This window comes from Strigops habroptila, chromosome 12 (assembly GCF_004027225.2).
Source record: "Strigops habroptila isolate Jane chromosome 12, bStrHab1.2.pri, whole genome shotgun sequence".
Classification (NCBI taxonomy): Eukaryota; Metazoa; Chordata; class Aves; order Psittaciformes; family Psittacidae; genus Strigops; species Strigops habroptila.
Genome location: NC_044288.2, coordinates 22,004,891 through 22,023,698, shown reverse-complemented (window position 1 = coordinate 22,023,698; position 18,808 = coordinate 22,004,891). Strand labels below are relative to the sequence as shown.

The window sequence follows — 18,808 nt, the reverse complement described above, 5'->3', positions numbered from 1 at the left end:
CACTCATTTGAGTAAGACTTTGAAGGTTTTGGTACAAGGTAAATGAGATCTGGCTTGCTCCTTGCAACCTGCCTCTGCTTTGTCCTGGAGAAGACATACGTTACCACAGAAGACCTTGACCACCTCTTCTTTGAAAAGGGAAGACTGGGACTGTCTGGCCTCAGGACCTGTGCTGGTGGAGGCACCACTGGTGTGATATTGGCAGAAGTGGGGGCAGCTTCTAGATGCACCCCCTTCACAGATCCCTGCCACATCTACATCAGGTTCCTCAGCCACAGTGCCAGCTCCCTGGCTGCAGCCATAATATATTTCTCTATCATCATAAAATTTCTTTCAGATCATCCTTACAACATTTTCCAGCCACTTCTGTCCATATTGGTGGTAATACTCATTACATAATACCTATCAGCAAAACCAGTGCTCTCAGCTGAGCTGACCCATTAGCAGATCAAAGTTAATGACTTGTGGTTTCTTTTCCAAAGCCACCAATCTCTAAGTAATGTTGAGTTACAGTGTACCTCCGTAATGACTGATGGAGCTTGCTCTTGGTCGCAGGTCCTCACTCTCATTCTAGGTCTGCTTTCCCCCTGCTGTCCGTTCCAAGGTCCTGCTCTCTTCCTTTCTCTCAAGCTCTAGGGAAACCCATGCTTTCCTTTCTTACTTCTTTGTTTTAGGCTTGGATTCCTTTCCTGGAGTTACCCCCTCTTTACTGTGGTGGCCACAAAGCCCATCTGCAGCTTCTGATGGGCACCCATCCACCACCATCACTGCTGGTGAGACAGAAGGCACATCCCCTTGGTGTGCCAAAACAACCTGCTCCAGCAAGAGGGTTTTGAAACCAGATAAGTATTGCTTACTCAAAGAGCTGTGGCCAACCCATGCCTGCTAGGAAAGACAGGGGAAAAGAAGAAGCTTTATTTTAATGTCTTGCCTGAGCCTGATTTTTCCCTAAACAATGAGGCTGGTGCTTTAAGCACTATTTTTTCCTGGCCCTGTTTTATTTTATCATATCTGTATTGAGATTTCTGCCCAGCTGCTGCCCCCACACAGAGCACCTCAGACATGAGAATAAAGCTTTGCCAGCAGCAGGCTCTTCCTGTGACAATGCACAGCGTGTTCTGCAGCCGGGATGAGAGGCAGGGGAGAAGCTGGGATGAGAGGCTGCTGTGAGTTTGCAAGTGACTGTCATTGTCTGTTTTGTAATCCTGGGTCATTGCAAGTAGTTTCTAAATTGATTTGTCCCCGTGCAAGCATCACTGCCCAGTTCAGAAAAGCCACGTTCTCCTCTGTGCCTCTTAGGCAAGTGTAACTCTCTACCACGCAAAAGCTGAATAGTGCAATCTTTATCAAGCCTCTTTTTCCTCTGGGTTACACAGTTTGGGATCTGTTTTGAGAAGTGGATATTGCTTATATATCAAGGGAAAAAGTTGTCTGCCTTTAGCATGCCTGTCTTGGCTGTAGCTGAGTTAGATACTCTCCCATGCTGGTTTGATTTTAACTGCTACATTAATAAATCAGCAACTGCAGCCCTGTTGGGGAGGAATGCTGATCACCCCTAATATGTGCCCAGAGACACTGACTTCTGGGCCATTAGGACACCCTGCTGTCCCAGGAGGCTGTGAGATGCCACATTTTCCCTTCTCTCAGCAGATGCTGAAGACATTGAGCTGGCAGGACCAACCACGAATCTAACTATGCTCCAGCTATGCACTGGTTTGAGCATCCCCAGTGCTTCAAGTTATTACAGCTCCTGAGGCAGACTCTGAATGTGAAATAGGTGCCACAGCTCCTTCTTGGAATAAAATAGATAAAAAATCAATGCAATTGAAAGAGAAATAAAAAATAATGTCTGGTAGCACTAATATTCCTCCATGCAAGACTGCAAGCGCGGAGCCTCTCACGGCAACCTTGGTTAAGAAAAACATCTTACTTTAGAGGGAGATTGAAGACCTAAAAAGGTGACCTCTGGGTGATAAGCATAATTACTGATGCTCCCATGAAGCTTTATGTATGTGATTTACAGCAGAAAAATAAGGGCCTGGCGTGGGATCATAAATTCAAACCTAATCTGAGAAGTAACAAAGCTTCTTGGGCATGGGCAGAAGGTGTGAATCTGCGTTAGCTCAGGTGTCACAGTGCTGCTGGGAGACCTGCTCCATGAGTTTTGCCCATTGATTTTAGTGGAAGCAAGATCAATTGTGTCTTTGGGCTCCTGTGTGGGGAATGAGATTATGTGGAATATTAATTTGGCTCGCAATGGGGCCTGACTGTAATTTTCTATCAGCAAAAGAGAATTCATGTATTTCCATAAATTCAGATACTTCCATCTATTCATTCCACATATTCATAGACATTATCTCAATTCCCAGCTCTAGTTCAAACGAAAGTTAGTTCCTTTTACAAATAAATTATTTTTCACCGCTGATGATATTTCTAATTTTTCTAGGCAAATTTATACATTTGAACAAAGGAGACAAAAAGTATCTTTGATGTAGCAAAGCCTTTCTAAGAGCTGCATGTAAAGTAAAAGAGAAAAAGATAGTCTGGAAAATTTCAGGAACGGATAGGAATGATGCCAAGTTACCTTGTACTTAATTCAAGTTCTCAGAAATGTTCTTTTCTTGTTTTCTATATTGGACCTCTTCCTTGAAGTACGCATGAACACCTCTTCAAACTGGCATTTAATCTTTGACTGCATTTTTTTTTCCCTTGTAGAAATGGAAGGGCCCTTTATGGAATTTCTCATCCTTTAGCATGTCTTCACCTTGGTCCGTAATTTTTGGTGAATGTTGCTGGGAGATATGATAGCACCATCTGTATTGTTTGGAACAGGATTTTCCCACTTCCTGCTGCTGCAAATCCGCCTTGTGCAGCAGTGATTTCTGTTATAGGGCGACAACCTCAGCCAGTGCGAGCCTGCCTTGCTTCACTGCTCTCAAATTATCCCACATGAGGATTTCCTTGGGCATCTTCACCTCAACAGAACTATTGTTCAGTAAAAAGGAAATTTGGCTATTTTCCCAGGATTTCTGGATGTTTAACAGCTTGAAGGGGGCAGCAGCTGAATGGTGGGCATAGGTCTGGAAACCCAAAATAGGTTCTCATAGAGCTGGTGCTTTTTGACTCCTTCAACAGCTGCCGTGGTGCTCTTAGGCAGCACAGAGCATGCATGCATCCCTCTGCCTCCAGCCCAGATGCCTCCGGGTGAGGATGGAGATTCACACACAGCCCACAAAGGTGGGGTTTGACCTTTTTTAAAAGTTTTTAATAGTTCACAGGCCAAAAAGCTGGGTGACTTTGAGTGCTTTAAGGTGCCCAAGTGCTATGCAGAGCAGCAGCTTGCTTTCACTGGGGTGGGTGGAGGTGTGGTGTCAGAGAGAGGCAGAAATGACCAGGCAACATCATGAACATGTTTATTCCCTGAAAGCCATTTGGCCACCTCTGCTCTCTAAACTGGGTTAGGAAGAGCAGCACCCAGGTTACATGCAGCACACAGGACCAGAGATGCCAATGGTGAGCCTTGCTACAAGGTGCGTTTGCCCACCCCACTATAGGCACAGGGCAACACCCTGTTTGACAAGGGGAGAGCCACAGGGGTTGAAACACACTCATCCCTGAGGCAGTCAGCACTCCCCAGCAGTGGCTGGGCATCGTAGCTCTGCTGCTTCATGCCCTGTTGGAACACTCTGCTCCATCAGCCCCAGCTCCTCATTTCCCTCCCAAACTTGCTCCCACCCAGCAGCATCCAGGTCAGCACGAGCCCTGCTGCACTTTATTAATGACAAACATGCTTGCCATTCCAGCATGCAGGCATAGAATCTCTGTCTTCAATTATTACCTGCATTTGATTCCTTAGATTAAACTGCTTGAATCAGGAATGTGACTGACCTCTTTGGAGCCACTCGTTCTGCCCACAGTATACTAATCATAGTGGTAGAAGTAATAATACTAATGACAATGTTGTAGGGATATTAAAATCTACTAGTGCCACAGCTCCCAGAGGAATCTTAAAAGGCTCTATAATTAAGTCTCCACAGACTACAGACCTGCAGCACATGAGAGATGCATGAAGAAAAGACACAGACTTCAGTGTGATTTCAGTACGGGCACACAAGGAGCCAAGGTTTAAAAAACCTCAATGCAAAATGGAATAGCAGGAGGCGACTTGGAGTTTCTTAAGACCTGTAGGAAAAAATAGCAGGCAAAGAAGCTGTGTAAGGTAATGGTGCAGCCATGGGTGTGTAGCACAAAGAAGGGACTTTCTGCAAAAGTATCTCAGAGAAAACCATTGCAGTATAACAGGGATGGTGTGAAGCCAATGTCAGCTCAAAGTCGTTGGGGTACTTCATTCCAAGGGAAGGAAAAGGAAGAGGGGAAAGGTAAAAAAATGGGCAACTAGGAAAAGACTAAGTTCTTTTCTTAAAGTGAGCATTCTTGATAAGCAGTATACAAATGAATGTGCGAAGAATTAAATTTGTATAAAGAAGGGTGTGACTAGCAGTGAAGAGAATTAGCAGTGATTTATTGCCACACTGGCAATTCCCCAGGGAAAGATACGTGCGTTGGAGAAGAATAAAACACTGGGAAAAGTCAAGTGTGGGTATTAAAATGTATATAGAGAAAGAAACATGGTTTTGGCAACTCTCATAAGTTAGTATGACCTTAGCCTCTAGTAAAATAACAGCACAGATAGAGAAAAAGCCTATATCTCCACACAGCTCAGAGATAATGGACCAAGAAGCAATAAACAATATAATTTAAAAAGAAAAATCACTGCAGAGTGACTGCCTTTGAAAATAACAATTAAAATAGATGATTTGGTCAAAATAATGCCTAATATTTCGACACAGGCAAAATGTTATTTAGAGACAGTCCTCCTGAGCTCAGTATAACTTTCTGCAGCCGGGAAGATGTTTGCATCTATAAATGTTTGTGGGATCAGAGTACTTATGGGTAATGGGAATGCAGCTCCCAGGATGCGAAATGTGAGTCTGGAGCCCCAGTGTCAGTTTGTGATGCCATGGTGGGCTCTGCTGGTTGGGGGGGTAGAAGAGTTCACCTCTTTAGATTCCCTGAGAGATGCTCAAAAGAGAAGAAAAAATTACAACCATCTGTGTGCATCTAAATAGCGTAAGCAGGGGAAAGGGAGGATTGTTTTGTATGGCACCTGGAGGTGGAATTTGCACTACCGTGATGGGAAAGATAAGAAAACCTGCATACCAGCAGGGAAAGGTAAATTTGAGCGAGTATCAAAAGCTTCCCTCAGCATCTGGAGAAGGCTGCAGAGGGCCACGCTGGAGTTGCAGCCTGGAAACACTGCAAACTTGCTTAAGCAAATCATTAGAATACATTGAGCGGGATTCATTAGAAAATATGGAGTGGGATATGTCTTCCTCTTGCAAGCAAACGGCTGTGAGAACCTAATTAGCTATTTCAATCAGGCTCCCTGGAGTCAGTCGTGTCTGGATTTGCCTTTCTGACTCTGCAACTGGTTCCTTGCCTGGTTTTGGGAGAGCGGTGGGGGGAGCCCCGGGGAGCAGCACCCAGCGCACAGAGGGTGCAGGGCAGCAGTGCTCGGAGCCTTAGGGGCAAACGTAATGGGTAAAGAGGATAAACCAGAGGTGATAGCAGTGTGGGGAGAAGGGCAGGGGAGAGGCTTACGTACTAGCTTGCAGATACCTACAGGTTCTCCCTACTAATGCCCTGTGTGCACCCCTACTGCCTTTGTGACCCGTGCTCCTATCTCAGTCACCTCTGGGCTTGGGCAGCTCCCATGATCTTATTTCCAGTTGTGTGCACGCTGAAAGCATGAAAAATTACAATTTGATTGTGCTCAGGTATTCACTGAGCTGGCTGCTATGAGTTACATGAGGCTCTGAACTGCTCTGATTTGTATCAGAGGGTTAGGCTTGGTACTTGCAGACAACCAGAGAGCAAACCAGCTCAGGAGTCTTTCCCCTTGCTCCCTAAAGGGAACATGTCCTGAGATCCCAATCCAGAAACTGCTGGACAGTCACAGCTCCAATGGTGCCACTGATTTTCCTTTGCAACTGAAGCAAGTGTGAATTTTCTGGGTCTTATTTCAGCCACTTATCTGCCTGGGACACACATCTGTGTATTGTAAAATGAGGTCCTGAAGACGCGTAGGCACGTGATCACACTTCTGTTGTGTGTGATATGGAGCAGGTAACACAGGTATGGTTTTATGCCAGGTTTCTGCTGCCTGTGGCAGGACAGGTGATATGTGCTCTGGCACAAAGCCTGGTGGTACAGAGTTTGCATATCAATACTTTCTGGCTGGTACGAGCCAGCAATTTGAGTTTATACTGACATGTGAGCATGTTTTGATCCAGTGTGACTGTTTTGATCCAGTATCCTCTGAGTTCCCATCGAAGTGTGGCTATAAGGAACCAAAGCCTGGAAAATGCTGGATAGGATGGCAGCTCTGCTAATGGCTTTACTCCTTCAGCTTAAGGCTGGGCACCTTGCTGGCCAGGAGTTGACAATGTTTCTGCAAGTCAAACCAGTCCCGGTGCTTCTATAGAAGATACAACTGAGGGAAATGCATTGACTTTGTGTAGCAAAATCTTCTGAGCCATTTTTATCCATATGGAAAGGGAAGCATAGGCCAGGAGAGAGTCTTTAGGAGGGTGGTAACATCTCATCTCTGAGCTGGAGGGAGCATCCCACCATATTGATGCCATATGTCCAATAGCAGCCATCAGTCTCAGTAGTGTGGCACTATCCCCATCCAAGAAAATACAGAGCCAGGATTCATAGAATCACAGAATGGTTTGGACTGGAAGGGACATGGAGGGTCCCTTCTGCAGGGAAAAGCCAGACTCGGGCACCAGGACAGCTTTTAGGGGGGTGCTAGTTCACAGGTATTAAGTGCTCTGGCTCCAATTTGAGCTGCAGATTGCCTTGGCCATGTGCAGTGTTGTTTGCACAGCCATCAGCAGGGCTGTTTGCTGGAGGAAAAGCAGAGGGCAGGAGAGCCAGGGGGGATCTCAGCCCACAGACCCGGCTGTGGCAGCAGGAGAAGCCGTGTGTGTCCGTGTTTGCTAAGGGACAGGTCGGAATGCACCCGGCTGGCTTCACTTGGGCCGCTTCATTACTGTATTGACTGGCTCTGCTGCCATGCCTGCAATGAGGGAGCGGGCAGCAACAATTCATTCGTGTGTACAGCAGGAAGGAGGGCTGCAGGAGGGCTGGGAGGAAAAACAACGGTGTGGGGGGACTGCTGAAGGACAGCCGTGGGCCAGCCATGCTACTGGGACCCCTGCGGGTCCTTGTTTTCTCACGCGAAGCAGGCATCTGTACCAGCACATCAGTTTAAACTCTTCCTGGAGCACTACATCAGTTTGTAATACGGTGATGGATGATAGAACTGTGAGCAAGGCACAGGCTGTTTTAAGCCCACAGCTGGTTAGCACCCAGCAAGGTTTTCTGAGCTGTTTGGGCTGTGCTGCGCTTTCCCCATGGGGTGGGCAAGTTCCCCTCTGTAGGCATTTGGGGTGGTCCTGCCATGGGAGCTCTGGGGATGGTGGGTTTGCAGCTCTTGGCTGTGCTGCACGATGGTCCCAGCTCCTGCTGAGCCCTTCTGCCTGCTCTGATGCTTTGGGCACAGGATCTGTCCACCAAAAAGCTTTGGCTTTGGCCTCCAAAAAAGGCCACCTGACCCAGGCACCTTTATCCTGATACAGCTTAGCACAAGAACACAAAACAAGGAAGCAAAGACAACCACCATGTCACAGAGCATGATCTTTCCTGAGGCTGCCAGGACGTTTCCCAACTTTCTGCTCTGGGTAAAGGAGCCGTGAGTGATGGTGGGAAGCTCCAGCCTTGTGTCCTGGCCATCACACCCCACATGTATTATGGCAAAGGGGTATGTGGGCACTTAGGGAGGATTCCATGCCCTGTCCTGTGCCTCAGCACAGTCAGGGTAGTTTTGCAGTGGCAAATGCCCTTTGGCCCAGGCCATCAGGCTGGAACTGGCCGGCGTCCCAGGGAGCCCACAGCCACAGTGGGGAGTGCTGAGGGCTGGAGACGCTCGCTGTAGATGGATTTCTTTGCTTAAATTATACTTTAATTTCCTCTCCTTCTGGTACCAATGCCTATGTTTTAATGAGCTTGCTCCCCTAGCATATCAAACAAGTCTGATCCCTGGTGCTCCCTGTTTGCAATTCCCAGTGGCTCCTAACCAAGAATTGTGCTGTTTAATTTTGCCAGTCTTCTCGTTTACATTGAGGCATTAAAAAAAAACTATAGGCGAAAGGACCATATTTCTCCCGGCCTATTGATAGAGCGTGATAGGTATTAAATTCTATAATTCTTTCACTGGCCTTTAAGCAGCCTTGGTGTTAATATTTAATGATGAAAGATGCTGGTAATCAGGCCTGTATCCCAAGTGTCTGAATGCTTTATGATCTTGCCTTTGGGAGCCTAATTGTGAACCCAGTCTGCCAGAGCTTTCCACCCCAACTTAATAAACTTTGCCAGTCCTGCCCAGCACATCATCTGTCTCCAGGCAGGATCCAGCACAGAGATCATCAGGTAGCATGAGGAGGAAGGATGGAGAAGAGCGTGATAATAAGGGTGAGCGTGGAGGCTGCTGAGGCAGAGATGGGTGTTAAGCAGACAGCGAGCCTGGCCGCTGTAGAGACAGCACAGCCCAGCTGGGAGCATCGCCTGTTGATCTGGCACTGCTTTGGGGATGGATCTAACTCCAGCCTTGTTGCACAGGCTACACTGCAGCAAAGCCCAAAAACAAGTGTGCATTGACCATGTCCTCTCCAAAGCAGCCAGGTAGTGCAGGTTGTGAGCTTGGGGTCTGCCTATGCCAGACCTTGCTGGTCCCACCTTGCTGGTGGAATGCCTTCCTTCACTCTCTGCCTGATGCTGGTGTCTCTCCCATTTGCCAGTCAGCCTGAGCTCCTACATGACACCCCTCAGCCCAGATAAAGTCAGGCACTTGATTCTGGACTCGCAGCTCCATCTCCAGCTGGTTTCCAGAGTGCGGTGGGATGTGCTGGCTGACGTGGAGGTCTGCCACAGTGCAGGTAGTGCTGCTGAGGGTGATGCTTCACTGGGCTGGAATGGCATCAGGCAAAGTGAGCAGAGCCCTGTACCAAAGGAGAACTGCTGTTAGTTGTTAATAGTACTTAGCACTTACATGTTGCAGAGACATTTGTGTTCAAAGCCATGCACAAACATGATCTCATTAACTGCTGGCACGGGAGCAAGCGCTGTCATTCAAAGCCAGCTGCTGGGAAACTGAGGCAACGGAAGCATATATAATCCATGTGCCATGACCACATCCCACTGCAGGTCACACTGCCCCTGCCTCCCTGGCACAGGGCTGCAGCCTCTGGCTCTTCTGATGCCAGCCCTGGGCTGGCTGGTCCTAGACCCTACTGGTACCATTACAGCAGGAGCCCTTCCCATAGCACCGTGAGCACTGTTGTAATAGTAGTGACGTATTTCACCTGTAGATACTTTATTCCGATTTAGGAGATGCAATAAGCTTTCTCCATAAGGCATAAAACTTATTTTGCTTTATATTTGTCTGCCTAGGGTTTATGCTTGTATAATGAGATGAGTAAGTAACCTCGCAAGCTGATTTTGTTATATGGCCACATTTAACCATGGCGGAGGCTGGGAGCAAGTCTTCCCTCCCAGGCACAACTCTGAGGAAAGCTTGTCAGGGAGGCCAAAGAGAAACATGGTCCTAGACCAAGGAAACATGAAATTCGTTGAGGGGGGCTCACATGAAGCAGCAGCAGGCACATGTTGTCCGACAGGAGCTTCACAAGGGGCAGGAGGTGCCAGTGGGATGGAGGTAGAGCATCTCTTCTCCAGCTCACTCAGTACATCCCATTCATCTTCCTGAAGTGTTGCTTGATCTCACATCCCCCTTGAGATAGCTGTAGCTGAGCCCCCACTCTGACAGGCAGTGTTTTATTACTGGAAGAAGAGGTACGAGTGTCTTCTCTTTGTGCCGTAGACTCCAATAAGGACCCTTGCCTTCCCTGGTAGCAGACTAGCATCCCCAACCTGTTACAGAAAGGCTCTTCGTATGCCGCTTGCTCCACTCCTGCCCCTGGTGAGATGGGCTCAGCTTCCCAGAGCAAGGACTTGAAGGGCTTGCATCTGGGTCCATCTCAGAGCTTCTTTCATGCAGTTGTACGAGCCACAGGCCAACCAAAGCTCTTTCAAGGGCGGGCAACTGCCGTTGGGTGACGCTCATTCTCTGCAGTGTCCTCAGGTCTGAGCTCCCACTGGTTTTGAGCATCTGCAGGGGCCAGAAAAACTATTTCCAAGTGCTGGAAACGCACCAAATTCCTGCCCAGTCATCCAGGTTTGAATAAAAGGGAGGAAGAAATGTTGTGTCACAGAGCCAGCTCCTGGGACAGTGAGTCCTGCTGCCCCTGCAGCTGGAGATGAGCTGCTGTCTGCTGCTGCGGTTGTGACTGGCATGGGCAGGCAGCTCCCACCTCCTGCTTCAAAGCAGGATGAGGGATGGGGAAGGCAGTGATGTGCTGGGAGAGCACCAAGCTGGAGGCTGACGGAGGCAGATAAGGCTTCTTGGTGGCAGGCGGTGGGCGCTGATGTGCAGGCAGCCTGCCTGTCCCAGAGGTGTCACAGCTGCTGTGGAAGCAGCAGGCTGGGATGTGGCACAGCCCGCTCTTGCTGCCCAGCCAGAGCTTGGCACAGTGTCCCTGCAGAGCCATAGCTCTCCTCATCCCACCTCTATCAGCCCTGGTGCCTCTCATCTGAGGCTATCTGAAGCCATCAAGTGTCCTCAGAGGGGTTCTCTCTCCGGCAGGCTCCTGCATAGCTGTCACCCAGCCACCACCTCCTGCAGGCAGGTAGCTCTCACCCAGCCCTTGGCATCTCCCTCCCACTATCACACAGCCAGACCATGCCCTCCCACTTCCTTAGCCCATCATCACTTGTCACCAGGCCCTCCAGCATTGCCCCCAGCACTCTGTCACTCAGCATTAGCCATCACCCACATCCTTCTCTGAAACAAGGAGTTTCCCCAGCGCTGCCTTGACCAGAAGTGAAGCCTTAATGAGCACCTTGTAAATGCAAACCAAACCATGGAAGGGATCAAACATTGCCGGGGCTCTTTGACTTCTCCCTTCTCTTTCTGACTCGACATATCAAAGGCAAAATCAGATTTTCAGTGTACCAGCAAGCGGTGGAGGAAGACAACTGTAAACAAACTAATGAGTTTAGTGCCAGTGAGAATAGCCCGCTCTATTACATCTCTCTTCCCAAAATGAGAGAATCCTTCTGATACAATTTACTGACATCATTAGCAAGGCTTCCGGCACTGCTGCAGAGTCTTCCCCCACCACTGCTTCCTATTTGAAGCTTGCAGGCTTAAAATGTTATTGTTTTAATCTTTACATAGCAAGAATCGTTTTAGAATTGGGAGCTAGGTTTGTCTGGGGGGTTGCTTTAAAATGCTCACATTCACCTAAAGGGATGTAGACTCTGAAGTATAACAATGACAAATTAACTTTCACCGCTAGCAGCCATTTCAGGGAAATCATCTGCTTCTGGCTTGTTCTTTTGTCTTTTCTTGTTGCAAACTGCTCCTTGTTCACCTTCCTTATGGGAGCTGAGCTGCTCCAGCCATTTTGGGCAATGCCGAAGTGATCCAGCAACCTCCAGAGGGGAGTTTTGGAGTGGCAGCAAGATCAATCTAATAGAATACCCAAAAATGTAGATGATTAGAATTTTGCATCTGGAAATAGAAAATTTCTGCCTCCAATTCAGCGGGTGTTTGCATTTTGCTTCATTATTCAAGCTGGGCACTGCAGAGTGCCCAGTTTGGAGTAACAGCCACAGAGCTGGAGAACCAAGTGGTGTTGGGATGCTTTGGAGTTCATTGTTTAGTCTCTTTTCTATGACAGCACAGGATGTTAATGTGCCTAACTGAATATGTAATGAATATCTGGAGTAATGCATGAGTAATCCAGTTTGCACTTCAATACACTGTTGGCCTGCTTAGTGCCACTACTATAAAGGCTGCTGAAAAAGCTGCCTCTGAAACTGCTGTAGAATCACAAAGTTACTTAGTTTAAAAGAGTCCTCAGGAAGTCTCCAGTCCAATGTTCTGCTAAAAGCAGGGCTGGCTTCCAAACAAAGTCAAGTTACTCAGGGCATTGCCCTGTTGAATCCTGAAGGTCTGCAAGGATGAAGATCCCTCCACTTCTTTCAGCTGTTGGCCTAGTGGTTGATCTGCCTCATAGGGAAGAACCTTTTCCTCATGTTCATCTGGGACTTCCCTTGTAACTTGTGCCTGTTGCCTCTTGAACTGTGGTGTAACCTCCAAAAGAGTCTTCCTTTTCCATAATCCCTTGATGTTTCAGTGATGCTATAGGACTGCATCATGTTTCTGCTGCTGCTTCCTAAGCTGCAACAAGTTCTGTTTTAGTTGCTGCTTTAGCTGTGGAATAGCAGAAGTAGTTAAAGAACTTTCCAAACAAATCATCTTCCATCCTCCTGTATGTTGCTGGAGGAATCCCAAAATATAACACCACAGAGACAGGACGACTGGCCCCTCCAGAAACCACACAGGTTTCCTGGTTGCCTTAATGGAGAGAGATTATCTCTGCAGGTTCAATTCTCCACTGTTGGGGTTTCCCACTGCACCCCCACCTCTGGACCTGCCCTGGGAGGAACCTGCCTTGCTGCTGGCTGCAGACAGAGCCTTCGGATGCCTAAATCTGCACGGAGCTGGCACTTCTTACAGTCATCTTCCAAGTGCCGGCACAACACGTGCACTCACTGCGCACTCACCTCCCCAGATTTGCATTTATATTTAACTTAGGAACAGCTAACTCAGATTGAGCTGTTTCTTTTCCAGACAAACTTGTCAGACCTTATTTGTATGCCTCTCTTGTCCTTCTTTAGAGCCTCTACCTTTTGCGTTCCTGATTTGTAATTAAAAACCTACATGTGTCCTACAGACCCTGGGAGCATTTTCCAGGTCCAAGGCAAAGCACAGCCACATTTCAGATTTCTGCTAGTGCAGGTCTTGTACACACGCATCCACCCCTATCTGTCCAAATTCTGGTTTCCATCCAATCAACCAGCTCAGATCTTTGCCCATGCAGAAGCAGTGGAATGTTCTGGCAGGTGAAAATATTGATGATGGGTGAACCTGAAGTCCAAAGGTACTGTCTAGATACAGGGAATATCTGCACTATGTACTCCCTTGGGGACTTTGGAGACCACCCTCAGGGGTTTCTAGGTCAAATCATCAGTACTAGGCCTTCCTGAAGAGACCAAACAGCTCAGTATTTATCGATGACCTGGAAGAGAGAGTCTTTAGAGATAAGAATTAAAGAGGGTATAAAATGCAGCAGGAAGACAAATGTCACCAAGGCAGCATGAATCACTTAGTAGGCTGAATTTGTTCCAGAAGTCTGAATTTTGGTTCAATGAAATGAAGATCCATGTATCCAGGAACAAAGACATGTACACAAGTTGAGATTGCTGTTCAGAGCATGGATTAGAAAAGCATAGTGGGATCAGGTGGAAGCCTTCTGAACTTGGAGTTGCTAAAGATGAGAATGACAAAAAGCAACACACACTGGCTTCACGTTCATGTGGGACTGTGCATTGCTTTAATAAAATTATCAGTGTGCTCAGTGTCCACTTCCAGGGTCACACATAATGAAAACATGGAAAGAATCCAAGAAAGAGGTATAAAAGTTAGTGAAACTCTGAAAAAAAACCAACAAAAAGACCCGCACCTTGTTTTCTAATGAAAGGTTTAATGAAAAGCACTTTGAATAGTTATTTGACACAAGTCTGGAAGTACCCAGCAGAAGAGAATATATTTGAGACTAGAGAGCTCTTTAATCTGGCGATCAAAGGTGTAACAAGATCTGGTGGCTGGAAGCTGAAATTAGACAAATTCAACCTGAAAAGAAGACACATTTCAACAGTGAAGTGAATTAGCCATTAAACAACATACAGACGAGATGGTTGATTCTTCCTCACTTGGAGGTTTTTAACTTGAAATTGGACATCTTTCTAAAAGAGCTGCCCTAACTCAGCCAGAAATTATAGGTTTGAAACAGGAATCACTTCGTAAAACTATCTGGCCTTGGTGATGAAGAAGGACAGAGTAGCCTTTCTGGCCTCAGCATCAATAATCCATGACATCCTGTCACGAAGACATTTGCTCATCTGGATCTACATGACTTTAAAAGCCACATGAACATGTGTAGCTGTGCTTGAGTTACCTTGAGGTATTTACAGATTAGTCCACTGTATGCGTCAAGTTCTCTTTCAATTCCATGCAGGCCTGTTTGATCCGGACACATCTCCTGCTTCTTATTATTCATCTCTCCTGCAGGATTTCAACTTCTTACTTGCCTCTTTGGCAGAAAACCACCCACCTCAGCAGAGTTAACCCAGACTCCCCTTCAAGGAGACTCAGGACAGTGAGAGGCAGCCATCCTAAGTCATCCCTGTGCTGAGCACAGCAGCAACTCATTGCACACTCCCCCAAGGGTTGTTGATTGAATCTTTGTTGTTGAATCTTTGGGAAGCAGGAGCAGGACAGAGGTGAACATGCCAGCACTGCCACAGGATGCTTGTGATGGGGACTATGCATCCCACTTTGGCTGATTTAGGGGGCAGTCAGTGATGGTGGGAGGCTGGATCGCTCCCAGGACAGGAGCGGGACAAACCCACCCCTAGAATGGGACAAACTCACCCCTGCTGCAGGCTCGGTGGCTGCACAGAGGTGACTCAGTGCTGACACGGTGGGAGCCTGCACCTTTGTCCTTGGGATGGTCCAGAAGAGTGGGTGCAAGCTTTGCTTACCTCCCTGTTTCCAATATTGCTTATACTTTGCTTTACATAATCCAGTACAATAAACAATACAGTCAGATGAGACTAAACGAGGGGGAAAAAGAGGAAAACACAAACATATTTACCTAGTCTAATGAGCAGCACACTAATCAGACATGAGCTGCCACCTGGACTCCTGAAGGGCACAGCCTGGCGCTTGGTATGAACACTGGCAGGTGAAGAGTGGGGGAAGAGAATCAACATGGTGTGGGAGAAAAGCAGAATGCCTTTCTCAGGGGTGAGGCATGCTGTGTCTTCCCAGCTCGAAAGGGTCATCCATCCTTGTAATGTCTCCTGGGCTACTCCCGTGCCTGATCACTGTGGAATGAGGAATACCTGACTGCTACTCCACTGCTCCTGGCTACTGCCTGGTGGCATTCACTTCTCCTGCAGAAGCTGAGCCCCGATGGTGGGAGCAGAAGAGAGAGCGTGGGGATGGCGATGGAGGTGGTCAGAGAGGCCTGAAACTGCAAAGCAGCCTGGCGGGGTACTTCATCTCTTTTCCTGCTTCCCTGGCTTGAGAAGGTGCTACAGGCAGGTCCAGGCAACAGTGCTGGGAACAGAAATGACTCTCTGAAGACTGACACGTTTGCAAGCAGAGAGCGTGTTTGAAGGGAGAGCTCAGGAAATCAGCACGCGTTGCTGCTCCACTCCTGAAGTTCCAGGTTACAGGATTTTAAGAGATTTTGAGAGTTTTGTGGTGTTTTTTTTAATTAAATGGCTTTAAAGAAAACAAACCACATTTCACTTTGGATTTAATATAATATTTCATTCCACCCCAAATGAAATTTTCAAAGCTTTGTGTCAGAAAGAGACCTAAAGACTGGCTTTAGCCGACAGGGTGTATTTTCTTTTGTCTTGGCTTAGTGAGACAACTTATAGTACAAGATGACTGTACAAAGCCCTCTGCAGCACCAACATTCCTGATATGTGCTATGCAGGAGGCATGGATGCTGCGCCAGCCCCATGCTTTCAGCAGGGACTTGACTGCTTTCACATGCTCCTCCTTGCACAGGTAATAAGAGCCCTGGCAGAAGGCAACCTGCTGCCCGCTACTGAAGTGCATAATAAGGTGTATGTTTTATAAGGGAGTTGGTTTTAATGGGGTTTAGTGGATCTAAGAGTCTCCACTGTGCCATAAATTCCTGAGACAAGCTTTTGGTGTCATATTGCTTCTTGTTATAATGAAGGGGATTTGAATAGGATGTAATGTAGTTGGGAGCTAAGCTATGGCAGCAATTTATCATGAGAATCTGCTGCAGCGCTCAGGAAAATGAAAGCTTTTTTAGATATAGATACAGATGGATTGGAAATGGACTTGCTTCTCACACAGGAGGCTCCTTTATCACCAATAATATCAGGACAAATACTGCTTTGCACTTGGCACTGTCTCTAATTGCATTAACATATCAGTTGTGAGTGGTAATGTTCCTAGCCAGAAACTCATCACCAGTAGAGCCTCTGGCATATGAAGAGGGGTGCCAGCTGCTTGTAGGTGTGAATATTGTCATAAATGGGATTTCATAGGCAGAAGTAAAAGATCCACTCATATCTCCTTCTACAGTAAATGAAGCAGCTCCTTGCTTTGTATCTCCTTGCTTTTATAGCTCCTGGCTCACCTTCCCTACCTGGAAGTAGGTACCCGGATGCAGACAGAGGAGGTAAGCAAACCTTCAGGGCAATAAAGGAAAGGCTTACCCCTTGGCGACAACCTCTCCTATGAGTTCTCAGAGAATAAGCATTTTGCTTTTGTATTGACCTGCTATACTTCTGCAGTAGGACAATGCATATCTAATCTTGGCACAATAAAGAATATAAAGCACTGGGGACTAAGTCAAGGAAAGAACCTAAAAAGAGCCTTAAAACAAAGCACTAGGGCAAAGTATGGTACTACTGCTCTCTCAGCCATGTTACCCTCCCTGCCTGGGACGGCTGGAAGGAATCTGCACAAGGCAATGCCCTGCCACCCATGTACAGGCAGTGCTTTTCTCTCAGACCCAGGAATGCTGCTGCTGTCCCAAAACTGCAGGGAAAAGGCAGCTTCCACAGCCTGAGTGCCATGGCCCTGGGGGCACTAATAGGCCTTAATTGCCCCACCAGCCCAACCTGGTCTCCCCCACCCACCCAGCAGCTCAGTTTAAATTCTGGCCTGAGCATCTAGCCCTGATTTCAGCTGTGTTGTGGATGCTTTTGTCTCCAGCTCTGGTTAGTCTTCCTGGCTGAACCCTGGACCTTACTTGTCACCTTATTCTCTCTAGGACTGCTGATGGACCTGCCTTTGTCACCAGCCTAGTCCCATTCCATCACCTTGGAATGTGCCAGTCCCTGAATTCTACTCTGCTGCTGGCTTCCCCCTTGCTCAGGAGTAGCTCTATTCTTGCTGCTTTTCACTCTGAGGATCACCTCTAAGGCCACCAAGGAAGCTCCTGCAACACATGGAGAGCTTGAGCAGAGCACTGGTGAGTGTCTTTCAGCTCCTTCAGGAAGAATCATAGAGTAGTTTATTGGAAGGGATGTTAAAGCTCATCTAGTTTCAATCCCCTGCCATGGGCAGGGACACCTTCCACTAGACCAGGTTGCTCCAAGCCCCATCCAAGAAGGCAGGGTATATCCTGAAGGGGCAGTGAGGCATAGGAAGCAAGCACAACTATGCCTTCAGTGCATGTCTTAAACCATGAATCATAGAACAGTTGGGTTGGAAGGGACCTTCAAAGGCCATCTAGTCCAACTGTGTATCTCAGGATTCGTTCAAGTACCTTGAGCGCTCAGGCTTACAGGTGCATTTAAAGCCTTCACTAATTATTAAAACACTTAAACAACTGTTGAAGATGTGAAATAATGAAGAGTCACGGGAGGGGAGCTCTACATTCTGGATTAATCAACAGTTTTCTCTTACATTTACTCTTACCCTGGAAGCTGATAACAGAGCTGCCGGGAGGGTTAAGAATGCAGCAGACCTAATGGCTCCTACTGGCTCTTGCCTTACAACAGCAACAACCCTGTTGTAAGAGATCATGTTGTTTTACCTGGTCATCTGCCAAAAGCAAACATTATAATCATCACCACAGGGTTGTCTATGGGGGCACTGGATTTTCTGACTGCTGAGCCCTCAGGGACAGCACTGCCCACACAGAGAATTATAGAATCAACTGGGCTGGACAGGACTCTTACAATCATCCAGTGCAACCGTCCCCCAGTACTGCCAAGGCCACCACTAACCCATGCCACTGAGGGCCTCATCTGCATGGTGTGTCAACGCTTCCAGGGATGGTGATTCCAGCACTGCTCTGGGCAGCCTGCTCCAATGCCTGAGCACCCTTTGGGGAAAGAATTGTTCCTCATCTCCATCTAAACCTGCCCTGGGGCAGATGAGGCCATTTCCTCTCGTTCTGTCACTTGTTCCTTGGGACCAGAGACCAGCTCCATCCTCCTTTCAGGTAGTTGCAGACAGCGATAAGATCCCCACCTTGAGCCTTCTCTTCTCCAGACTAAACCTCCCAGGTCCCTCAGCCGTTCCTCATCACACTTGTGCTCCAGGCCCTTCACCAGCTAACATAAACAGAAGTGACTTCCCAAGGGAAGCAGTCTGTCTTTCCTGCCCATGCCTGTGATCTCCATTTGCCTTTTCTTGCTTGTTTTTTCTTGCTTTCAATGTAACTCTGCAGCATGATTGCTGGGAATACGGCACTAAGTGACCATGATGGGTGAGGGAAACTTCTGGGCTTGCTTTACCACCCAGTTTCAGGGTTCTCTGCAGCTTTCTGACGATACCTGCAGTCACTGCTGTAGCTGGCAATGGGAATTCAACATAAGGTAGGAAAGCCCACCTTGCTGTATAAAAACAGCCTGTAGAGGAGAGCTTAAATCCTGCAAGATAAGCTTGCCCTGTCCCTCAGACAAAGGATGTAACCTCAAGCTGCATATA

The 18,808-nt window shown here is 47.5% G+C and overlaps 1 non-coding gene across 1 annotated transcript; it reads right to left on the bottom strand.

Annotated features, from left to right (window-relative positions):
* Positions 1-17,700: 17,700 nt before the first annotated feature.
* LOC115616208 lies at positions 17,701-17,835 on the bottom strand. Its single transcript, XR_003994233.1, has one exon. It is a non-coding gene; the product is annotated as a small nucleolar RNA SNORA14 (small nucleolar RNA).
* Between the last annotated feature and the right edge of the window lie 973 nt (positions 17,836-18,808).